Source organism: Girardinichthys multiradiatus, chromosome 23 (genome assembly GCF_021462225.1).
Source record: "Girardinichthys multiradiatus isolate DD_20200921_A chromosome 23, DD_fGirMul_XY1, whole genome shotgun sequence".
Classification (NCBI taxonomy): domain Eukaryota; kingdom Metazoa; phylum Chordata; class Actinopteri; order Cyprinodontiformes; family Goodeidae; genus Girardinichthys; species Girardinichthys multiradiatus.
The window spans coordinates 965,487-992,110 of NC_061815.1; the positions used below are offsets into that span (position 1 = coordinate 965,487).

A 26,624-nucleotide genomic window follows, 5' to 3' on the forward strand; every position below is an offset into this window, starting at 1 on the left:
CTGGAATTCTAATTTCCCCTCGGGGATCAATAAAGTGTCTTTGAATTGAATTGAATTGAACTGAATCCAACTTTTATGTGGCCAATGTTTGTTCATTTTGTCAGTCTGTTTTTGTGAAATGAGTGTTTATTTCATTATGTAAAAATAAGGGTATATGTGGCAGGATACATTTAATTTAAATTGTTTTCTAATATGAAACTAATTGGAAATTTGAGGTTTTAGGTCCTGGCCATGGACCGCCTGCATGAAAGGTAAAAACATTTTAAACTATCTGACGGTCAGTGTTATTTATTAAATAAGGTATCACAATAATAATTAGAGACTACAAGAGCAGGTCTGATCCTCAGCAGTACCATAATAATATTAGGCCAGTTCTTTATGATAACACCAGAAAGGGACAACCTCTCCCCTCAAAACATGATTTTAACAGATGGTTTGACTTTTTCCAGTCAGGTTCAGAATGATCAAATTAGATTCAAATTTAACACAAGATTAAATGAAACTTAACAGAATTACTGGACTGGACTAAATGGAGAAAACTTTAGCTAAATGAAACAAACTTTAGTTACTTGAAATAAATACAAAGTGTAACTTATAGCTGACTGAAACTGTACGGTTTGTTTATAAAACTGGGTAAGACAAACTAAGATTATAAGACATTAAATGCCCTTCATTTTTGTGTTCATCAATTTCATTAAGCCTTCTAAACGGATGAGAAGTGAGTTTTTTCCACAGGACTCAGTTACAGATTTTAAAAATGGTATCTATGGTTAAGATTTAATACTTACATTCACAATTAAATGAACACAATACTCTGACCCTTTTTGATGCCTACACTACACATAAGAAGAGACCAATCGAGGTATGGAAAGAGATTAAAATAAGCATTAGAACTAATGAAATTAGCACTTAGTTGCTATTATTCTAATAATGCTAATAAAAACTAGTGACCCCATTCTTAAATATAATAAGGACTTACTGCATTAGAAAATATAGATAGATCTAAATAAAGCAAGATTAGAATAGAACACCCAGAGCCATTATAATCTTGCTGATGAATACCACAAACATTGTTATGGAACCAGATGATTACAAGAGAGCAGCTTTATCAGGGCCAAACAGAAACATTTGTAGGGAAGATCCAATGTCCTTCGACCTGATTTTGACTTTATTTAAGCCTAACTACCATGACACATATTATGTATGGAAATAAATAAAAGGTATAATTGGCAGCACTGACAACTGATTATTTCAAGGGTTACCTCTTGAGATGTACCATCTAATTTTTTAAAGGGTCCTTGCAGAACAGAATATAAACAACAGTAATACAGATAAAACAAAATAAAAATTAAAAAATCACAGAAATACCCACAACATTTTATAGGACACACAAACACACACTCTCACAACCACCACCATAGCAACTGCATGGCACACATCACAAGACACAAAATAAGACAACATACAGATGCAGAGTTCATGTTCATATAAGTGGTAGTTGCATTAAATGATACAGTTGATTTAATTGATGGAATTAAAAACAAGAAAATCCCTGGCGGATTATGCATACCGATTTATGCATAAATAGGTTTATTGAGGTAGGCAGAAGTACAAATTAATTTTCAACTTTCACTACTTGATGCTGCAAAAAGGGTGACTAGAGGCCAAGTATCAATAGTTTTTGTGTCAGACCACCAGGTGCTACAAAGGTTGGCTATCCTTTCCTTTTTCTGAATGATTCTGTTTATAACTAATCTATTTGTCACGGAGTGACATTTTGGACTTTGCTTGTGGCTTTGTACAAACTTTTGTTTAGTTGTTTCCATTTTGGATTGGACTTCATGTTTATTAGTTTCTTTTCCTCCCTCTATCATTTCCTAGTATGTATTGTAGTCCTACTTTAGTTATTGTTTTCATTTGGTTTGTTTATTTTGTAACTTAGATTCTCCTTATGGACTCTTTGTTTATTTCTTAGGTTATTGTTTCTATGTTCCCCTCTAGTTTCTCTGTTTACTTTAGTTCATAGTTATTCTAGTTCTTTTTTCCTCCTCTGATTTATTCTCTTGCTTAGTTTGTGTTTTCTGTTGTTTATTTAGTCCTTTCACCGATCCTCAGCCTTTGTATTTGTTTCACCTGTTCCTGCTGCTTCCCTGCCTCCTTGTCGCACCTGTTCTCAGTTCCCTTGATTACCTGCCTTTGTCTTTCCCCAGTATACAGGTCCTTCTCAAAAAATTAGCATATTGTGATAAAGTTCATTATTTTCCATAATGTCATGATGAAAATTTAACATTCATATATTTTAGATTCATTGCACACTAACTGAAATATTTCAGGTCTTTTATTGTCTTAATACGGATGATTTTGGCATACAGCTCATGAAAACCCAAAATTCCTATCTCACAAAATTAGCATATCATTAAAAGGGTCTCTAAACGAGCTATGAACCTAATCATCTGAATCAACGAGTTAACTCTAAACACCTGCAAAAGATTCTTGAGGCCTTTAAAACTCCCAGCCTGGTTCATCACTCAAAACCCCAATCATGGGTAAGACTGCCGACCTGACTGCTGTCCAGAAGGCTACTATTGACACCCTCAAGCAAGAGGGTAAGACACAGAAAGACATTTCTGAACGAATAGGCTGTTCCCAGAGTGCTGAATCAAGGCACCTCAGTGGGAAGTCTGTGGGAAGGAAAATGTGTGGCAGAAAACGCTGCACAACGAGAAGAGGTGACCGGACCCTGAGGAAGATTGTGGAGAAGGGCCGATTCCAGACCTTGGAGGACCTGCGGAAGCAGTGGACTGAGTCTGGAGTAGAAATATCCAGAGCCACCGTGCACAGGCGTGTGCAGGAAATGGGCTACAGGTGCCGCATTCCCCAGACCTGGGCTACAGAGAAGCAGCACTGGACTGTTGCTCAGTGGTCCAAAGTACTTTTTTCGGATGAAAGCAAATTCTGCATGTCATTCGGAAATCAAGGTGCCAGAGTCTGGAGGAAGACTGGGGAGAAGGAAATGCCAAAATGCCAGAAGTCCAGTGTCAAGTACCCACAGTCAGTGATGGTCTGGGGTGCCGTGTCAGCTGCTGGTGTTGGTCCACTGTGTTTTATCAAGGGCAGGGTCAATGCAGCTAGCTATCAGGAGATTTTGGAGCACTTCATGCTTCCATCTGCTGAAAAGCTTTATGGAGATGAAGATTTCATTTTTCAGCACGACCTGGCTCCTGCTCACAGTGCCAAAACCACTGGTAAATGGTTTACTGACCATGGTATCACTGTGGTCAATTGGCCTGCCAACTCTCCTGACCTGAACCCCATAGAGAATCTGTGGGATATTGTGAAGAGAACGTTGAGAGACTCAAGACCCAACACTCTGGATGAGCTAAAGGCCGCTATCGAAGCATCCTGGGCCTCCATAAGACCTCAGCAGTGCCACAGGCTGATTGCCTCCATGCCACGCCGCATTGAAGCAGTTATTTCTGCCAAAGGATTCCCTACCAAGTATTGAGTGCATAACTGTACATGATTATTTGAAGGTTGACGTTGTTTGTATTAAAAACACTTTTCTTTTATTGGTCTGATGAAATATGCTAATTTTCTGAGATAGGAATTTTGGGTTTTCATGAGCTGTATGCCAAAATCATCCGTATTAAGACAATAAAAGACCTGAAATATTTCAGTTAGTGTGCAATGAATCTAAAATATATGAATGTTAAATTTTCATCATGACATTATGGAAAATAATGAAATTTATCACAATATGCTAATTTTTGGAGAAGGACCTGTATTAGTTGGTTTGGCGTCTCTGTTCGTCGCTGGTTCTGTGTGTTCGTCACTACCCCTTTCCCTACCATGACTGTTTTGTTTATGCTTCACTTATGCTACGTTTTGCCAAGGTACCTGCAGTGATTTTGTTACGTTTTTGACCTTTTTGAGAATAAACTAAGATGCGGCTGCCAAGCTCTTGTCTGCACTTTGGTCCGACCCAAAATCCCTCTTCGACACTATTTGCTTTTTATCTTCTTTCACTCCTTAATAAGCTGGTACACAGCAAGACTGTAATGTCATTTATTTTTGTCTTCTTTGTATATAATAATAATGGAAATAACAATGTACAAATATCATTATGTGTTGTGAAATGAAGATGGTGAAAGAAAGAAAAATGCTGATTTCACTACCCAAGTTTGTGATTTCTTGTTTCTGTTAATTTGTTGTACTGGGATGACTGTATGATCAAACTGGTTATTTTCAGGCATTGCCGGTCACAATACTCATGATTTCTCTGGAAAGGTTGATGAAGAGTCGTCTCACTATATTGCCTGATGATGTGAGCGATAACCCTAAACATTTACTTTTCTCCTAGGTGAAGAAGGCCTGAAAAGGTGGCTGAGACCAGCCTGACAAATGGGTCCATTGACACATTATTATTTAGAACATGAGATCTCTGGGGTTCAGGAACCACAGGAATCCAAAGATTGTGTTTGAGGGTTGAAAACGTGTGGTTGAGAAGAGTGTGACAGGAATGAATGAAGGCCCAAGGTATGGATGATGAATGATGTGGGCCACATGAGTGAAAGGTTCATGGATCAAATGGTATGTTTTAGTTTCTGTGAGCTCATTTCTGTTCTGGGTTTTGATTCATAGTTGTGTTCGGACTACTAATGAACGTTTTAGAGTTCACCAAGTTTGTTTTTCATGTGTTTTTCTCTAATGTCGATGTTCACTATATGTGTTCAGATGCTCACAAGTTGGAACAATTTTCTGGGTTTTAGTTTCAGAGGGTGAAAACTTAAATTTCTTATGAATTTTCTTGAGGTGAAATTGGATCTAAATTCTCTTTGGGATGGGAACAAAACCAAATAGACCAATGTTTGTCTCAAATGTTTGTCTGACTAACCTTTAGACTTCAGAGAAAAGAAAAAGAAATAATAATAATCATAATCATGGAAAAATGGAAATTAATATATTGGTAAAAAATGACAGGTTATAGTGATCAAATGTTTAACAGGAATGAATAACTAAATAATGATATGATTAAGGTTGTACAGAATATGCAAATTACTTTTATCTAGTATTGGGGGTAGAGGTTACGTGGAAGGACCATAATGGTCTAATTTAGGTAGATATAATCAAATTATGAATGTGCTTGAAAAGTAGGTTGTCCAAAACACTGGACACCTTCATGGTCAGTCAGTCAGTCATTTTCTACCGCTTATTCCATAGTGGGTCGCGGGGGAGCTGGTGCCTATCTCCAGCAGTCTATGGGCGAGAGGCCGGGTACACCCTAGACAAGTCGCCAGTCCACCTTCATGGTAAATGATGTAAATACTTTGTTCTGGGGATAACTTCAAAAATTATTATGGAAAATAACAGTTTGAACATATCTAACTTTGGCTACTAGTTAACGGACAATAAAGTAGCAACTAACTGGGTTTCAATATAAATATGATATTTTGGGTTAAAGGTGAGAAGATGACTCTATTATATTATCTACATATAAGATTTTCATGAAAACAGGAACATTTCCTGTTCCCAACAAGCCCTAAAGGAAACTGTTATTAATTTTATGGGTTCTGACAACAGAGTGAAAGGATGTAGAGATGCTTGACACTTTCACCTGGTCGGCTGAGAGAGATAATCACACAATCAAAAAACCATTGGCTAAAGTTATACAAAAATGAAGTGTGCTGAAGATGTGCTGCCCTTGGTGATGTTTTACATTAGATCATCAAGCCATTGAGCTCATGGGTTTAACTCCCCATCAGCTGCTGGCAGGAAGAACCATACCCTGACCTTTCACCTCCTCTCTTCAGTTGGGGTGTGAACCCTGTCTGGATTCACAGAGAGAACAACTGACATGTTTAAAGATTTTAATATGCTGTGAAGTTTTTGTCTCATAGCACAAAAAAAAGGTCACAAAATCAAAAATCACAGAGAGGAGAAGGATTTCTAAAGTAAAACTGTGTGAATAATCAACAAACAAATGTTTACTTCTGTGAATGTGGGAAATTGTGGAATAATTTGCATGGAGGGTTAAAGGAGTGTTCAACTATTTAATCAATTCAAATAACTTCATGAATAGAAATTATAACTTCCTATTTGCTTCTGTTGGGATTATGAGTCTGAGAATATTATTTAATATTAATATTTTAATATTTTATCAAATAATATTTGGGTCTGTTAAGGGTTGTCCTGTGAATACCAGCCCAGTAAGGCGATGGTATTAGGACAAAATTGAAAGGGATGAGCCAAGCTCTGACATTATTGAACATTATAAACTCTGCACACACATGGAATGAATTCACACAATTTCTTAAAATACAAGAATTTATTAACAAAAATAAGTCAACTCTTAGTCAAACATATTTCAATCAACAAACTCTTTACTATGCTAAAACAATCCAACTAAACTACCAATCAGAATTAAAGAATAAGGAAGACTAATGGACTATGTACAATATAAACAAGTTGATTAAAGATGGTTGAAAATCATGACCAAAAGAGTGATGCAACATTACCATGCAATGTTTATGTTTGAGAACCAAGGATTATCTTGAAGAATCTGGAAGTGAAGTTAAGTTAGTCTTGGAACTAACTTATGCAATAATCAGCAAACGTTTAGACAACCAATCACAATGCAAGATCAGATAAAATATTATTTTAATAAAATAATGTTCTAAGAATGATTTGCTGAATAAAACCAACCTTCTGGATGAATTCTCAACGGTGTCTCATTAGCTGCCTTTATTTATTGAAATAATATTTGAAGAAATATTATTAAGGGAATATTTTGGAAAGAGCCAAATCTTTCTGGAGAAATGGGGCTTAATGGTGTTTACTTAGTTATCAGATTTAGTAAAATGATGTTAGGGACACATTATTTACTGGATTGAAAACTAAACCTTTGTCTCTGTATTAGTTTAACTGCGGTGTTTTTGGCGAAAGTGTACATGCTATGTGCTATCTGTTGAACTTGCGCAAGTAAAATTGCCTGTGTATTCCAAGGAGTCGAGTATTGTCCTTTCTCTTTTAGTAAGTAAAAGTGAATATTAGAATTTTACCAACAACTTACAAGCAAGTTGTATAATAAACTGAATGTGACTGCGTTGTTTGATAACTAGGACCAATTTGGAATGTATGTAACTGAATTGGAATCCATCTGTATCATTGGATTGAAAATACGTTTTTGTAAAGGGCCTCAATAGGGCATGTGTTGGGTACTGGTGCTATTCAAGTAAATTAAAGTGAAGTGAATTGAAATGAAATTGAATTGATAGCAAAAACTGAGAGGAAACATGTAAAAATTAGATCATTGTTAAACCGCTGAGTCATATTTTGGATCAAAGGGTTACACTGGGAGGCAGTGGAAGGAATGTTCAACTTCTATCTTGCAGCTGCATAATATCTGTAGTGGAATTATTAGAAAAAGGGATGGTAAATAGGAGGGTGGGGGGGAAACATGCTACACAACAATATGTTGTGAAAAGTCCAACAACGATTTGGATCTTCCACAGCATATTGTTATAATATTGTTATATTTTTTCTAAAAACGAAAACGATTATGGAATGTAGATTTTTTTTTTCTTCAACTGTTTCATACTCCAGTCCAGTAGGTGTCGATAATGCTTCAATTTATTGGTTGCCAACGGTCAGAAGAAAGAAATCCATTTGGACAGAGCTTGAATTCACGGTGTCCTCTTCTATATCCGCGAAGCTACGACCACAGGGTTTACTGTAATCTTAAACGCTTCCAGACTTCCCACCGTGTAAGAGTGCTCTAAGGTAGTGTGACCTTCTTGTTTTCATCATTTAACTGCAGTGAATCATACAGGCTAATCTCATACTTCCAACAGTGAGCTGGACTTTGATCAACTTTCTAACAAGTGCTGTACAAACCGTCATTGGCACAGGGAGCGACAGTAGTGTGGGCTTATTTACTCTGTCGGAACACTCTTTCTCTTCGTTGACATTTAATAGGCGAAATAGACGCGGTAGTGTCAGCTTTTTGAGGTAGGCTATGTGCCGTTGCGAGGTCGCCGGGACCTTCATTCATTCACTTTAGCTTCAGTCTGATCTTACTTTCAGATTCATTGTTAAATGGCCTGTTTATGTTTAAATCGTTCAGTCTTGACATTGTTTTCTTGTTGGTTTTTTAGTGAGGCGGCACAGTAATGTCAAACTGAGGCAACGCGTCCTCCTCAACTTCCTACTGTTGTTTTGACTGTAACTTGTTACAACCTGGCCTAACGACTGTGGCAAACAGGAAGACAACTGGAGCTGGTATTATTTAAAAAAATATTTATTTTACTTAAACCTAAAAAGCAATATGTTTGATCAGTTGTAATGTTATGCCTCTTTTCCACTGACTCGTTTTAGCCTGCGTTGCTCCACTCCACTCGGTTTCGCTCTACTCGGTACGATAAGTGTTGTTTCCAATGACCGGCCGACGGCTGAAGCTATGGTGCCTTAAGCCCCGCCTCCAGCCATGAGTGTAGAGCTGTGCTGCTATTAACTTGCTGCGTTACATTATCACATTAAAGTAATCTGGTGAAATGATGCAAAATAAATAGAAAACATAAATAAACTAAATACTAATAACGTTTGTATTAATATATATGTATATGCAAGAAAGTCCTATTTATGTTTTTTATGTCTAAAATGATCCACTTTGATAATTATCTGGAGCCCAGCCAGAGCTTATAAAATATGGCTCATGGGTTCTGATGTGAAGGGGTTGAAGCAGGAGAAGCAGAGAGGAGAGACGCTGCTGTCTGGATGGTGAAGCTCCAAAGTTTGACTGAAGAAGTTAACATTTTGGGCTTTTTATGAGTAGCCATGGTAATAACGAGGACAAGGACTTAAAAGCGCAAAACCGTGGACTTATGACCTTTTGAAGTTAGTTATCGGTTGGATCTTGCATATTCGTTCTCCTTAGATTCAGAGGGCTCGTCCTCCTGTTTGGTCCGATGCAGGCAGTCTGATTACGGGCGGCTGCTCTCTGCCTGCATGTAATTCAGAAAGGTGATGTGTTCTTTATCTTTTCTGTCAGCCTTCAGGCATGATTTCTGATCTGTAAATGGTAAAATTACATGTATGACCTGTTCCAACCACTGTGGTCCTTAATAGTATTGTAGTTGTGTGAATATAGAGATCCTGTTTCTCAATTTTTCCCTTTCTTTTCACCTAGTGTTGTGCCATTAATATTATATTTTCAACAAAAACGTGTTAATATTCTTGTTCCCTGTCCGTTCTGATAAAAACGGTCCAAGAATGACGTCAATAGCCCCTACAGTTTCCGAGTTATGGGCAGTTGTTCAGGAGCATGTCCCATCATGTTATAAAGCCAGGCCATGATGAGACACAAAGTGTGGTGCTGCGTGAGTGAGAAACAGCAGCTGTTGGGCGCTCATTAATTACCATAGCAACAGAACACAGCTGCCAGTGAACTTTAGTAACCTCTGACAGAGAGTGGCTCTGAGGCTGAGCTCAGGCCAGAAGCTTCCATGAGTGATCACAATAAGTCAGTCATAGCTGACAACCACAATAGATTTTCAAAATAAGACCTACACATAGTTTACAATATAAAAGCCTTTTATTACACTGAACATCAACCTTCCATATGTACAAATGATTTTTTTAAAGCTAATAGCATAAACAATGATTTCAGACAAGCAAGCATGTTCTATATGATTAATGGAAATAACCCAGACTTGAAAGGACAAACCTGTTAGATTTTCAAAATAAGACAAAACATGCTCTATAAAATAAAAGCCTTTACATTTTAAACTATAGGTAATTGCAGCACTGGGCTTCACACTAATGTTGGAGCTCATCCATTGTAGGAAATAGGACCAGGTCAGCCCTTTAAAATAAGGCTTACTGAAAATTTCAAAATAAAAGCCTCAACCTTCCATAGTTACTAATGATTTTTTAAGCTGATAATAGCACACACAATGATTTTAGAACAACTAACAGAACTAACCCAGACCTGAAAGGACAACCTTGCTGAACCTTCAAAATAAGACAAAACATGCTCTACAAAATAAATGCCTTTACATTTTAAACTATACAGGTCCTTCTCAAAATATTAGCATATTGTGATAAAGTTCATTATTTTCCATAATGTCATGATGAAAATTTAACATTCATATATTTTAGATTCATTGCACACTAACTGAAATATTTCAGGTCTTTTATTGTCTTAATATGGATGATTTTGGCATACAGCTCATGAAAACCCAAAATTCCTATCTCACAAAATTAGCATATTTCATCCGACCAATAAAAGAAAAGTGTTTTTAATACAAAAAACGTCAACCTTCAAGTAATCATGTACAGTTATGCACTCAATACTTGGTCGGGAATCCTTTTGCAGAAATGACTGCTTCAATGCGGCGTGGCACGGAGGCAATCAGCCTGTGGCACTGCTGAGGTCTTATGGAGGCCCAGGATGCTTCGATAGCGGCCTTTAGCTCATCCAGAGTGTTGGGTCTTGAGTCTCTCAACGTTCTCTTCACAATATCCCACAGATTCTCTATGGGGTTCAGGTCAGGAGAGTTGGCAGGCCAATTGAGCACAGTGATACCATGGTCAGTAAACCATTTACCAGTGGTTTTGGCACTGTGAGCAGGTGCCAGGTCGTGCTGAAAAGTGAAATCTTCATCTCCATAAAGCTTTTCAGCAGATGGAAGCATGAATGCTCCAAAATCCCCTGATAGCTAGCTGCATTGACCCTGCCCTTGATAAAACACAGTGGACCAACACCAGCAGCTGACACGGCACCCCAGACCATCACTGACTGTGGGTACTTGACACTGGACTTCTGGCATTTTGGCATTTCCTTCTCCCCAGTCTTCCTCCAGACTCTGGGACCTTGATTTCCGAAAGACATGCAGAATTTGCTTTCATCCGAAAAAGTACTTTGGACCACTGAGCAACAGTCCAGTGCTGCTTCTCTGTAGCCCAGGTCTGGGGAATGCGACACCTGTAGCCCATTTCCTGCACACGCCTGTGCACGGTGGCTCTGGATGTTTCTACTCCAGACTCAGTCCACTGCTTCCGCAGGTCCCCCAAGGTCTGGAATCGGCCCTTCTCCACAATCTTCTTCAGGGTCCGGTCACCTCTTCTCGTTGTGCAGCGTTTTCTGCCACACTTTTTCCTTCCCACAGACTTCCCACTGAGGTGCCTTGATACAGCACTCTGGGAACAGCCTATTCGTTCAGAAATGTCTTTCTGTGTCTTACCCTCTTGCTTGAGGGTGTCAATAGTGGCCTTCTGGACAGCAGTCAGGTCGGCAGTCTTACCCATGATTGGGGTTTTGAGTGATGAACCAGGCTGGGAGTTTTAAAGGCCTCAGGAATCTTTTTCAGGTGTTTAGAGTTAACTCGTTGATTCAGATGATTAGGTTCATAGCTCGTTTAGAGACCCTTTTAATAATATGCTAATTTTGTGAGATAGGAATTTTGGGTTTTCATGAGCTGTATGCCAAAATCATCCGTATTAAGACAATAAAAGACCTGAAATATTTTAGTTAGTGTGCAATGAATCTAAAATATATGAATGTTAAATTTTCATCATTACATTATGGAAGATAATGAACTTTATCACAATATGCTAATATTTTGAGAAGGACCTGTATATCATTTCGGGACTGGGCATTACACTACTGTTGGAGTTCACCCAGTGTTGGAAATGGGACTATGCTGGTCCTTTTGAAATAAGGCTTACTAAAACTTTCAAAATAAAAGCCTCAGTGTTCCATAGTTTGTATTGATTTTTTAAGCTGATAATAGCATACACAATGATTTTAGAATAGCAAGCACGTTCTTTATATCTAGTGGAAGTACACCAGACCTAAAAGGACAACTATACTGGACTTTCAAAACAACACCTAGACATACCCTACAAAATAAACATCTTCATATTTCCAACAGTGATAATTGCAGCATTTGTCTTAACACTATTGCTGGGACTCTGTTATCCTTTATCCTTTCAAAATAAACTCACTGATATTTACAAAATAGAAGTCTCAACATTCCTTAGTTGGGGCCTGCCATAACAATGAAGGGAAAGCAGTGAGTGGCCTGATTCTCTAAACTGGACTCTTTATTTATTGGCGACTGCCAAAGCAATGCAAGGACGCATGATTACTGGTGAAACAAGAACAGGTCTAGATAGACATCTTAACCTTCTACCCTCAATCATGATGCACATCGTTCTGTTGCTTTGGTTTTGTACCTCAGCCCCACAACCTTTGGCTTGGTCCGAAAAGCACACTCCAAGAGTCAGGCTCCGTCTAAATTTCTTCAGAAATGTTCTAGTTTATTACTATTATTATTATTGTGTGAATGCTGAAGAGTGAATAATTTTAAATGGCAATTTCATAGACTTTTGAATATATGCTGTAGTAAGCATTAGCATTTTGGCTTATTTTAGCTTTTACATTGCTTTTTGCATTGTAGATGGGTTAAATTAATATCAGCCTTCATGCTAGTGATAGCCAGTATGCGAATGTTAGCATTTTAGCTTCTCTTTCTCCTCTCTTCTCTCTTAGCTGAAGAACACTTTTGCGTTTTTTAGGCAATTTCTTGTTTGTTTTCGTGTTTTTTCAGTGTATTTGTTGTAAGTTAATTTTTTTCTGAAATTTCTGCACTTTTTTAATGTATTTTAGCACTGACTTCAACTTCTTAGGCTATGTTTTTGCTTCAGTCTATGCTTTTTTAGCTCATCTATGGCAGCTCTTTCCTGCTTTTTTAAAGTTTTTGTCAGTTCTTGCATTTCAACAACTCTTTCAACAAGTAACTTTGAGGTAACTTTACATTTCTTAAGCTCTTTTATATCTAATAGTCTTCCTGCTTAAACAGATCAGATGACAGTTTTTCTGTGTATTTTCTGCTATTTCTACTAATTTATCAGATTTCAGCAGATTTTCTGCAGTCAATTTCAGCTTGTTTCTGCCAGCTTTCAGCTAAAAAAATTCAGCTTACAGCATTCACACTGCATTTTCGCAGTAATTGTAATTTCTCCTCCTCCCACGGCCAATCAGTTACCAGCAGTCTGTTCACGTCTCATGTGGGCCCGATTCAGCCCCGGTCGGACCTGCTCAGGACTTAGGGACCAAAAAACTAGGTACTGGTATGGAAAAAAACTAATGGAAACGCTCGCAAGGCGAGCAGAGTAGGGCCAAATCAAGCCAGTGGAAAAGGGACATTAGTATGCATGGATATGTGGAAATGTATATGGTTCAAGAACCCGGATATAACCAAACCCGAACCTCAGAGGTGGCGAGGTTGAACAGAGGAGCTCCCAGAAGAGAAGACAGGAGCACCCTGCCCCATTAAAGAAATTGCATTCCACTAGGATACCAGTTAACACTAAAATTATTACTTCCAACTTTTTAAAGCAGAAATATTTAAAGTCAATCTCTGGCTTTGCCATAATCACCAACTGAGATTCCCTCCACCAACCTTCCAGCTCAAACCTGCATGAGGAAGCTCAACACGAGTGACAAGATGAGACTCAGCATTTGATGTAATCTGCTTATTTCCTGTACTCAGTAAATTTTCTTTGTAAATTGGATTTGAGAATTTATTGAAACGTTTAAATACATTAAGTGTACCTAAGTCTAGAGACTAACTGCACACAGTAAACACCAGCAGTCTTCCATTCTAATATGAACCTGACCTCCATAGTGCAGCAGTTCATAGTAGACTACTCAACTGTCAGTTTAATGTTATTAAAAAATACTCGTACTCGTCGTCTTCCGCTTATCCGGAACCGGGTTGCGGGGGCAGCAGACTCAGCAGACACCTCCTCCAGTTCCTCCAGGGGGACCCCAAGGCGTTCCCAAGCCAGCCGAGAGACATAGTCCCTCCAGCGTGACCTGGGCCGTCCTCTGGGCCTCCTTCTGGTGGGACGTGCCTGGAACACCTCCCGAGGAAGGCGTCCAGAAGGCATCCGGTATAGATGCCCGAGCCACCTCAACTGGCTCCTCTCGATGGGGAGGAGCAGCGGCTCTACTCCGAGCCCCTCCCGGATGGCCGAGCTCCTCGACCTGTCTCTAAGGAAGTGCCCGGCCACCCTACGGAGGAAGCTCATTTCAGCCGCTTGTATCCGGGATTTCGTTCTTTCGGTCATGACCCAAAGTTCATGGCCATAGGTGAGGGTAGGAACGTAGACCGACCAGTAAATTGAGAGCTTTGCTTTTCGGCTCAGCTCTCCACCACAACGGACCAGCACAGCGCCCCCATTACTGTGGCAGCCGCACCGATCCGTCTGTCGATTATTAAAAAATGCTTCCTTAGATTAGTATCACAATTAACACATATGGTTTATTAGCTATATAATTTAAGACTGGGTTCTGGTTTGCTGATAACCGTTTGATCAAATTTTATAGCAATTGACATAAGTGATCAGTATAGAAATGACTGATGTTTTGGTCAAATGGTCTTTAATTAAAGCAATATAACACAGTAAAACAAGACAACTGCTGTCACCTTTCGCTATATTAAATAGAACAGTTCCCAAGGGGGTCAGAGTGGGTTGGTTAGGTTTGGGTTTGTGGAAGAAAAGCTCCAACGCCCCACTGTATGGGAACTTGGTCAGAGGGGGCCCATTGATACTGAGTAGCATGATTGCTGCCAGACGGTCCCCTTGCAGCCTGTTTCTCAGGTCTGTCTTCACCTACACATAAAAAAAATTTAAGTTTGGGAAATTGGAGAAACCAAACTATCTCTTCATGACTTACTGTTTACTGTTAACCTAATGTTTTACCCTGTTCATTTTAGAAAAATCTCTCTCACAGTTAACAGATGATATGGCCACTGTCAATGCAATGGCTGCAGGCTTGCTCAAGCATGGGTAACACTGTCCCCATTCATCATTTTGTGATGCCATTTTCTTCATCATGTTGAGCTGGTCCATATTCTGAAACACATAATATAATATGGTTAGGATTAATTGGAATGTATGAACCTGACTGTTGTGAAGTGCCTTGAGACAACATGTGTTGTGAATTGGAGCTATATAAATAAAACTGAATTGAATTGAATTGAATATCACTCATCAGGGTTCCTCAATCATCTCCCTGAATATTTCTCCTTTTTTATTAAATTCTCATTTTACCTTGAAGGATCCAACCAGCAGATGATGCTTATAAGATGTCCATTCTTTCAGCAGTGCAGGATTTTCTGGGTTCAGTAAGACGTTTTAGACTGGGTCCAAAGATGCAGTTTTTTGACTGCACCATCTTCTTTGGCTGCCTGGGGTCCCAGCACTTGAAAGGCTCCCAGGATGTCCAGATGTTGAAACCTTCGGTCTAGGCTGTCTAGCAGGCCATCCAGATAAGGCTCCATTACTTAAACATGGCACTAAAAAGAAGATGAGTAACTCTTTGGATTGTTAGATTGTACACCTTTCTTTGATTCCCTGATTACAGTATTTAACTTGACAGCCATCCAAAATGTACCTGAGTCCTGAAGCGGGACCAGAGACCCTCCCTTGTCTCTTCGGTGGTCTGACTCTGCCTCTCCTGCGCCCTCTTCCTCATGTGTGATGCTAAATGCACCTAATCCAGCAGGATTATCCAAGTCCTGATGGAGCCGGGCTAGGAACGAGTCTGGTGGCTGTTCATCAGCTGCCTCTCTGACCTCAGGCAGGTCATTGTCACTGGGACCTAATAAGGGCATTCACACAATGCTAAGCTTTTTTGTTTATAAATACAATAAAAGGACAGAATAAGCTATAAGTTCTTTCAAAATTTTGAAAAAGTCTAGGAATAAATATACCTGGTCTTTGATGGCCAGGAAGTTTACATTTTCCTTTTGGGAAATCCTTGAGAGTTGAGCCAGATGTGGCAGCACGTCTGCCTGCCGGTAGACTGCTGCAACGAAGCGGTATGTACAGCAGAAACCATAAAGGCCCTTGGCTACAAAGCAGCCAGGACAGCTGGCAGGTTTCTTTGTAACGTATTGATTGCCAGGTGTTGAGAAAGCCAGCGGGTGTCTTTTGCTTCCTTAAAAACATTTAGATAAAATATAAAGACAAAGAAAGTGCATCTGGATCTGTTGTGCACTATGAGAGCCACACTGGCTGTAACAAGAGAATTGTTTTTCTATGATCTCACCATGACTTTCAAGGCCGGCAAGTCCAGAGACTGCAGTTTTTAAAACAGTAGTTCTGTTGGGACTATTGTGGAAATAAAGATGGAGCTGCTGCAAGTGGTCCCTGAAGGTGGTCATATAGGTGACACCAGATGAGGCATCCCTGCATGCCAGGGCAAGGCTATGTGCAGCACATGCACCTGGCAACAACCAAGGAAAGTCATCCTGGAGCTGCTTTAATACACCATTCAACCTCCCTGTTTCAAGAATAAAGCTAAATCAGCACAGGCAGTACCTAATTTATGCTCAGAACCCTGACTAACACTCTACTTTCTTATGTTACTAGTTCATACCAGTCATTACAGCCGCTCCATCTGTTCCTAATCCATACAGGCTATGGGTAGGAATCTTCATTTTGTGCAGTACTTTTATAGTTGTCACAATCTGTTTTTTCAGCCGTCATATTTACCAGGTCCAGAAACTGGCTGAAAAGCTGCCCTTCCTTGTCCATATATCTTAAAACAGATACAACAAATATAATGTAAACATAAAGAAATTTTATTCAGTCAGAAAAAATTCCCACCAAATTTTTACCTGACATGTAGATCCAGCTGTCTTGTCACAGAAATATCTGTAGTTTCATCCACCTCTAAACCGATGGCAACAGAGGAGTGGATGTCTTCTAGAATTGGCTCTTCTTCAACAGTGGCCAAAATCTCCAGCATCTCATCAACAATTGCATGATACCTGTAATTTGTTCTTTTCACAAATGAAATAGCTGAATTAGTAGATCTACAGCATGAAGAAAATGCAAATCCAATCACATTAACATTACCTTGAGTTTATTGAAATAATCACAGCCCAGCACCTCTGCCAGCTCCAGAAGAGCTGGGTAGTTAGTACGGTGTGCCTGTTCCCTCTTGGTGAGATAATATAGAGATTTAAACCCACCCAGGATTGCCTCGTGCTCCATATTTACTATGGGGTCAAAAGCTTCTATAACTGAAGAACCTATGCAAAACAGGCAGAGATAAACATAATGTTTGAAGGCTATTTTAACATAAACATATACCCAAGACATTTGTAGCCATTAAATTAATCTTGTAGAAATTTAATTGAAGGAACTTCACCTTTTGCCAACAAGGCTTGCGACTTGACATTGTTCTTCTGGTGCTCTGTCCCCATTTGTCTGTCCAAGTAATCTACTCGGTAAATTTGGTATCCAGCTTCACCTGCGCAGGAAGATGCACCCTTCTGCTCTGCTTCTCCACTTTTTTTGCCTTCTCTCACCTCCTCCACTACTTCAGCCTGTGTACTCGTCTAATATAATTGGGAAGTGCTTTATTTGTTTCAATCACCGATATCATGTAAGGAATATTTAAATATTACATGTGTCATGGTACAGATCACTATCTTCCTCAGAACTTGAGGGAACTGCATCACAATAAAAAACATTGAGGATCTCCATCTAACGTTAGCTCAATGCCTTTCTTGGGTCCCTTCCTCTTCTTTTGAAAATATTTTAATGAACTCATCTGAAAATACAACCAGAAATGAGTCTCAATGGAAAAAGTACCCGACATTAAGCTACGTCGTGCTATTCAAAATTAATCTGAAACTTAAAAGCGCTAAAAGTTATATTAATTAACTACGTTACTGTCGTTTAAATGCAACATACATGAACATTGGTGTCGTTTTCACAGGTACCTTTCTTTCTTTACCTTTTCTTTCCCTCTACTCCAGACTGTCCTCTCTAGTTTTCCTGAGAGCAGCATGCACTTTAGCAGCTTCGCAGGCAGGAAGAAGCCAGCGGTGTTGGTTTTTCAAAATAGAGTAAATTTTAAGGTTTCATGATATTTAAAATTCAAACTGATTATGGTTAGTATAGGTGCGCAAATATAGGCTCTATATATACACACACACACATACACATATCTATCTATATATATATATACACACACACACACACACACACACACACACACACACACTCACTGGCCACTTTATTAGGTACACCTTGCTAGTACCGGGTTAGACCCGGTAAGATTCAACAAGGTACTGAAAACATTCCTCAGAGAGTTTGGTCCATATTGACATGATAGCATCACACAGATCCTGCAGATTTGTCAGCTGCACATCCATGATGCGAATCTCCTGTTCCACCACATCCCAAAGGTGCTCTATGGGATTGAGATCTGGTGACTGTGGAGGCCGTTTGAGTCCAGTGAACTCATTGTCATGTTCAAGAAACCAGTTTGAGATGATTCGTGCTTTATGACATGGCGCGTTATCCTGCTGGAAGTAACCATCAGAAGATGGGTACACTGTGGTCATAAAGGGATGAACATGGTCAGCAACAATACTCAGGTAGGCTGTGGCGTTGACACGATGCTCAATTGGTGTGCCAAGAAAATATCCCCCACACCATTACACCACCACCACCAGCCTGAACCATTGATACAAGGCAGGATGGATCCATGCTTTCATGTTGTTGATGCCAAATTTTGACCCTACCATCCGAATGTCGCAGCAGAAATCGAGACTCATCAGACCAGGCAACGTTTTTCCACTCTTCTATTGTCCAATTTTGGTGAGCCTTTGCTAATTGTAGCCTCGGTTTCCTGTTCTTAGCTGATAGGAGTGGCACCCGGTGTGGTCTTCTGCTGCTGTAGCCCATCCGGCTCAAGGTTCGACGTGACAACGACAATGAGTGAACTCGTTATCATGTTCAATAAACCAGTTTGAGATGATTCGTGGTTTATGACATGGCGTGTTATCCTGCTGGAAGTAACCATCAGAAGATGGGTACACTGTGGTCATAAAGCGATGGACATGGTCAGCAACAATACTCAGGTAGGCTGTGGCGTTGACACGATGCTCAATTGGTACAAAGGGGCCTAAAGTGTGCCAAGAAAATATCCCCCACACCATTACACCACCACCACCAGCCTGAACCGTTGAAAGAAGGCAGGATGGATCCATGTTTTCAAGTTGATGCCAAATTCTGACCCTACCATCCGAATGCTGCAGCAGACATCGAGACTCATCAGACCAGGCAACGTTTTTCCAATCTTCTATTGTCCAATTTTGGTGAGCCTGTGCTAATTGTAGCCTCAGTTTCCTGTTCTTAGCTGATAGGAGTGACACCGGTGTGGTCTTCTGCTGCTGTAGCCCATCCGGCTCAAGGTTCGATGTGTTGTGGGTTCAGAGATGCTCTTCTGCATGCCTTGGTTGTAACGAGTGGTTATTTGAGTTACTGTTGCCTTTCTATCAGCTCAAACCAGTCTGGCCATTCTCCTCTGACCTCTGGCATCAACAAGGCATTTGGGCCCACAGAACTGCTGCTCACTGGATATTTTCTCTTTTTCGGACCATTCTCTGTAAACCCTAGGGATGGTAGCGCGTGAAAATCCCAGTAGATCAGCAGTTTCTGAAATACTCAGACCAGCCCGTCTGGCACCAACAACCATGCCACGTTCAAAGTCACTTAAATCACCTTTCTTCCCCATTCTGATGCTCGGTTTGAACTGCAGCAGATTGTCTTGACCATGTCTATATGCATAAATGCATTTAGTTGCTGCCATGTGACTGGCTGATTAGAAATTAGTGTTAACGAGCAGTTGGACAGGTGAACCTAATAAAGTGGCCCGTGAGTGTGTGTGTGTGTGCATGTATATATATATATACTTTATCCCGTGCCACAATCAATTACATGTAGCGGAAACCCTACAATACCTAAAATACAGTTTTGTTTATATGGCGCCAATTCACAACACATGTCATCTCAAGGCACTTCAAAAAGGGTTTGGAATGGTGAGGGGTTGTTAGCTGTCGTTTCAGTTAAGGGTGTAAATCACCAGCTTTATCACGATATGATATATCGATTTGTTTGGATGATGGAAGATGTTTGCTGGTATAACAAAGCCTCTCACGATGTGATTGCAGACTTGCCATCGATTTATTGTGATATGCCCATCTAACAATCATTTATATCAGCACACAAAAAACAACTCAAATATGATTTGAATATGTAATTTTTAAGCTCTTGCATGAATCAGGCAATTAAATCAAAATCAGTATTCTTCCTAATTAATAAAAAATAACAAAAATAGATCACCTGTTCACACTAGTCTGACATTGTTGATGCAGCATTTTTCATTAGTTAACGTAAAGAGCCTTTCATGACCTTACAGGCAAGGGTGTAGGAACGAGTCAAACATCGGGGGGGCACATATTGGAAACCTTGTAGAACCGTAAATGATTTAAGATGTTTTATTGGTCAAAAATGCCTAGAACCCTTGATGTCCCTGCATGCAGTTACGGTATTACATATGGTAATATACAGTATCAGGATTTGACTTTCAAAAGATAAAAAAAAGCAGCATCTGTTGAGGCTTTTCTTATACATAAAGATTTTTAACAACTGATTTGCACGTGTGTTTAGGCTCATACTGTCAAATCTGTTAACAGCATAGCCTAACCCTGACATTAAAAGTGTTCACTGATTTTTCTAAGACCTCACCTCGAACCCTGTACCATCCTCTACTGTCTCTGTGTTTGTGCTGCTGCATTGCTGCTCCTAAATATACAAAATAGCTTTAGAGATGCATGTCTAGGGTACCACTCTTGAGTATAAAGGTGGCACATATTAAAAATAAATGGGGGGAAAAAATCCAACTCTTGGTTACTATGGAGTTGCATTTCACCATATAAATGTGCAGAACACTTGTTCTTGTGCAGCTGATAACCTCATATCCTAACCTAAACCTTTATAGTACTGTGAAAATAATGACTAAAACATTATCTTAAAAAAATCAACCTGACATCAGTCCTCACCTGTTCTCCTTTCAGGATCTATTCTATCAATAATGTGATTTTTAACCTTACCCCCCACCCTGAGGCTCCCCATGGCTCTAATAATATTTTTATCACTAATCATTTAAGACCTCATCTATGGAGCTAAATTGGGGCCATAAAGTTTGTTCAAACGAAAAACATTTGAACCTGAAAAATTATTTTGAACCTCTCCCCAAAAAATTTGAAAACTGGAAAAAAAAGTTTTGCAACTGAAAAAAAACTGATGTGAAACTGGAAAAAAATAAGTTCAAAACTATTTTCAGATTCAAGTTTTTTTTTTCGAACTTCCAGATTTTATTTTTTTCGGCTTCAAACTTCTGGCCCTGTTTTGGCGTGGGGGGCGGGGCCTCAGATCACGGGGGTGCAGAATCATGACTGGCAGCTCAACACAGCGGCTGAAGAACATGTTCCCAGCTGTTGCATTTACGGACCGTGGGAACTGGGATTATCTGTAATACATCATTGATATTCTATACATACGTGATTGGTTTTGAATGATAACATGCTTCACCAATAGAAGCAGCTTACGTGAATACACGACACGCATCTCAGAGGAGAAAATATGATCTTGACAGATTAGCACAGCATTTTAAGTCCGTGTTGGAGATTTTCCATGCTCTCAACATCTAGCAAAAGAACCATCAGACTAAGCGGCGGTATGAAACCAGAGGCAAAACGAGCCGGTATTTTCCGAATACCCTTGCATAATTAAGCCCGGGCTTTTTTTCTGATCTCCGCTCTTCATTGTCAGCTCAGCTGGCCGCCCTGCAGCGCAGGTTCATTTGTTAAGGTGCGTTCACACCAAACGCGATTTCTGCGAAAGGAGCGGCCAATTTACATGTTATTCTTATGTAGAGGCGCATTCAGGAGTGGAGCGGAGCGGCACGGTGTGAAGGACGCGGAGGGCGCGGCGCAGAAGGCGCGGCAAGCGAAGCGGGAGCAGGAGCAGGAGCAGAGCGGCGCGATGGACGAGTTGAAAAATCGGAACTTTTTCCTAAATTCGCGTCGCGTCAACCAATCAGGGACTGGATGTCATGGCAACTGGATGTCATGGCAACAATAAAAGCAATGGCTATCATGAATAACAGTTTTGTTTACCTCAAATAAAGAAAAAATATTATCTTACTCTTTGGCACAACAGCCCTGCAGCCTCGCAAATGAGATACTGGAAAGTTGCATCTGTCTCATCCTTCCTTAGAAATGGCAGCCTCTTGAACCTTGTGTCTAAGGCAGATGCTCTCTGCAGGACTTGCTCAACATCCACATATCGTTGCTGAAGCTCCTGGGCCATCGTTTGTTTTATCTCTCTTAGTTTACGGAGTCTTCCTCTGAGATACCATAATGCTCCAACTACATACAGGGGTTGGACAATGAAACTGAAACACCTGTCAATTTAGTGTGGGAGGTTTCATGGCTAAACTGGACCAGCCTGGTAGCCAGTCTTCATTGATTGCACATTGCACCAGTAAGAGCAGAGTGTGAAGGTTCAATTAGCAGGGTAAGAGCACAGTTTTGCTCAAAATATTGAAATGCACACAACATTATGGGTGACATGCCAGAATTCAAAAGAGGACAAATTGTTGGTGCACGTCTTGCTGGCGCATCTGTGACCAAGACAGCAAGTCTTTGTGATGTATCAAGAGCCACACTATCCAGAGTAATGTCAGCATACCACCAAGAACGAACCACATCCAACAGGATTAACTGTTAACACAAGAGGAAGCTGTCTGAAAGGGATGTTTGGGTGCTAATCCGGATTGTATCCAAAAAACATAAAACCACGGCTGCCCAAATCATGACAGAATTAAATGTGCACCTCAACTCTCTTGTTTCCACCAGAACTGTCCATCAGGAGCTCCACAGGGTCAATCTACACAGCCGGGCTGCTAAAGCCAAACCTTTGGTCACTCATACCAATGCCAAACGTCGGTTTCAATGGTGCAAGGAGCACAAATCTTGGGCTATGGACAATGTGAAATATGTATTGTTCTCTGATGAGTCCACCTTTACTGTTTTCCCCACATCCAGTGATTTACGGTGCGGAGAAGCCCCAATGAAGCGTACCACCCAGACTGTTGCATGCCCAGAGTGAAGCATGGGGGTGGATCAGTGATGGTTTGGGCTGCCATATCATGGCATTCCCTTGGCCCAATACTTGTGCTAGATGGGTGCGTCACTGCCAAGGACTACCGAACCATTTTTGAAGACCATGTGCATCCAGTGGTTCAAACATTGCGTCCTGAAGGCGGTGCCGTGTATCAGGATGACAATGCACCAATACACACAGCAAGACTGGTGAAAGATTGGTTTGATGAACATGAAAGTGAAGTTGAACATCTCCCATGGCCTGCACAGTCACCAGATCTAAATATTATTGAGCCACTTTGGGGTGTTTTGGAGGAGCGAGTCAGGAAACGTTTTCCTCCACCAGTATCACGTAGTGACCTGGCCACTATCCTGCAAGAAGAATGGCTTAAAATCCCTCTGACCACTGTGCAGGACTTGTATATGTCATTCCCAAGACGAATTGACGCTGTATTGGCCGCAAAAGGAGGCCCTACACCATACTAATAAATTATTGTGGTCTAAAACCAGGTGTTTCAGTTTCATTGTCCAACCCCTGTAGCTTTGAATGGTGGGGACGCTTTTCTTCTGCAGTCCCATCATGATATGGCGCCGTTTGTGCCCACCCTTCGAAGCTTACATGATTTTAGAAAGCTTTACTGTTAGCGGTCACACAGGGTCATAAGGTGAAAGGAAGCAGGAACACATTCAGCGCATGAGCTATAACCACCATAAAAACCACACGTAGGGAGCCTAGATGTCAGTCAGCTATGCTGGAATTAGGTTGCGCAGGTGTCTGTTGTACATGACGTTCATCCGTCTGTGGTGATGGCGACTCTGCATTCAATAACTCCCATTTCCTTTCATTTTTAATTTCATTGTAGAATATCGCTGTACATGTTTCACTGAAGTGCTGTATTGTATATTTCGGCTCCAGAGTATGAAGTAGTAAATGAAAGCAGTCATTTTCAACAACATTGTAAGGTCTCATGTCTTTACAAATGAAATATGAAATGGCACGTGTGATACTCATTGCTCTTTTCGAGCTGTCATTCAGCATTTGCGGAAAGAAGCTGGTCAACGCTGGCACAGCATCAGACACGGTGATGCCAGAGCTGGCGTGACTATCAGTACTGTATTTTTTCTTCAGGTGAGCAGCCAAGTACAGGTCCTTCTCAAAATATTAGCATTTTGTGATAAAGTTCATTATTTTCCATAATGTAATGATGAAAATTTAACATTCATATATTTTAGATTCATTGCACACTAACTGAAATATTTCAGGTCTTTTATTGTCTTAATACGGATGATTTTGGCATACAGCTCATGAAAACCTAAAATTCCTATCTCACAAAATTAGCATATTTCATCCGACCAATAAAAGAAAAGTGTTTTTAATACAAAAAACGTCAACCTTCAAATAATCATGTACAGTTATGCGTGGCATGGAGGTAATTAGCCTGTGGCACTGCTGAGGTCTTATGGAGGCCCAGGATGCTTCGATAGCGGCCTTTGGCTCATCCAGAGTGTTGGGTCTTGAGTCTCTCAACGTTCTCTTCACAATATCCCACAGATTCTCTATGGGGTTCAGGTCAGGAGAGTTGGCAGGCCAATTGAGCACAGTGATACCATGGTCAGTAAACCATTTACCAGTGGTTTTGGCACTGTGAGCAGGTGCCAGGTTGTGCTGAAAAATGAAATCTTCATCTCCATAAAGCTTTTCAGCAGATGGAAGCATGAAGTGCTCCAAAATCTCCTGATAGCTAGCTGCATTGACCCTGCCCTTGATAAAACACAGTGGACCAACACCAGCAGCTGACACAGCACCCCAGACCATCACTGACTGTGGGTACTTGACACTGGACTTCTGGCATTTTGGCATTTCCTTCTCCCCAGTCTTCCTCCAGACTCTGGCACCTTGATTTCCGAATGACATGCAGAATTTGCTTTCATCCGAAAAAAGTACTTTGGACCACTGAGCAACAGTCCAGTGCTGCTTCTCTGTAGCCCAGGTCAGGCGCTTCTGCCGCTGTTTCTGGTTCAAAAGTGGCTTGACCTGGGAATGCGGCACCTGTAGCCCATTTCCTGCACACGCCTGTGCACGGTGGCTCTGGATGTTTGTACTCCAGACTCAGTCCACTGCTTCCGCAGGTCCCCCAAGATCTGGAATCGGCCCTTCTCCACAACCTTCCTCAGGTTCCGGTCACCTCTTCTCGTTGTGCAGCGTTTTCTGCCACACTTTTTCCTTCCCACAGACTTCCCACTGAGGTGCCTTGATACAGCACTCTGGGAACAGCCTATTCGTTCAGAAATGTCTTTCTGTGTCTTACCCTCTTGCTTGAGGGTGTCAATAGTGGCCTTCTGGACAGCAGTCAGGTCGGCAGTCTTACCCATGATTGGGGTTTTGAGTGATGAACCAGGCTGGGAGTTTTAAAGGCCTCAGGAATCTTTTGCAGGTGTTTAGAGTTAACTCGTTGATTCAGATGATTAGGTTCATAGCTCGTTTAGAGACACTTTTAATGATATGCTAATTTTGTGAGATAGGAATTTTGGGTTTTCATGAGCTGTATGCCAAAATCATCCATATTAAGACAATAAAAGACCTGAAATATTTCAGTTAGTGTGCAATGAATCTAAAATATATGAATGTTAAATTTTCATCATTACATTATAGAAAATAATGAACTTTATCACAATATGCTAATATTTTGAGAAGAACCTGTATGTGTGTACAGAGAAGCAGCACTGGACTGTTGCTCAGTGGTCCAAAGTACTTTTTTTCGGATGAAAGCAAATTCTGCATGTCATTCGGAAATCAAGGTGTCAGAGTCTGGAGGAAGACTGGGGAGAAGGAAATGCCAAAAATGCCAGAAGTCCAGTGTCAAGTACCCACAGTCAGTGATGGTCTGCTGCTGGTGTTGGTCCACTGTGTTTTATCAAGGGCAGGGTCAATGCAGCTAGCTATCAGGAGATTTTGGAGCACTTCATGCTTCCATCTGCTGAAAACCTTTATGGAGATAAAGATTTCGTTTTTCAGCATGACCTGGCACCTGCTCACAGTGCCAAAACCACTGGTAAATGGTTTACTGACCATGGTATCACTGTGCTCAATTGGCCTGCCAACTCTCCTGACCTGAACCCCATAGAGAATCTGTGGGATATTGTGAAGAGAACGTTGAGAGACACAAGACCCAACACTCTGGATGAGCTAAAGGACGCTATCGAAGCATCCTGGGCCTCCATAAGACCTCAGCAGTACCACAGGCTGATTGCCTCCATGCCACGCCGCATTGAAGCAGTCATTTCTGCCAAAGGATTCCCGACCAAGTATTGAGTGCATAACTGTACATGATTATTTGAAGGTTGACGTTTTTTGTATTAAAAACACTTTTCTTTTATTGGTCGGATGAAATATGCTAATTTTGTGAGATAGGAATTTTAGGTTTTCATGAGCTGTATGCCAAAATCATCCGTATTAAGACAATAAAAGACCTGAAATATTTCAGTTAGTGTGCAATGAATCTAAAATATATGAATGTTACATTTTCATCATTACATTATGGAAAATAATGAACTTTATCACAATATGCTAATATTTTGAGAAGG

At 40.5% G+C, this 26,624-nt stretch overlaps 1 protein-coding gene across 2 annotated transcripts in view; it reads left to right on the forward strand.

Moving 5' to 3' along the window:
• The first annotated feature begins 7,626 nt into the window (after window positions 1-7,626).
• The window catches only part of abhd18 (abhydrolase domain containing 18), a 107,025-nt gene continuing 88,027 nt past the window's right edge, over window positions 7,627-26,624 (forward strand). For both annotated transcript variants that reach the window (XM_047354042.1, XM_047354043.1), the window contains exon 1: window positions 7,627-7,779. The gene's annotated coding sequence lies outside the window, so the exon portion shown is untranslated. The remainder of the gene's footprint in view (window positions 7,780-26,624) is intronic.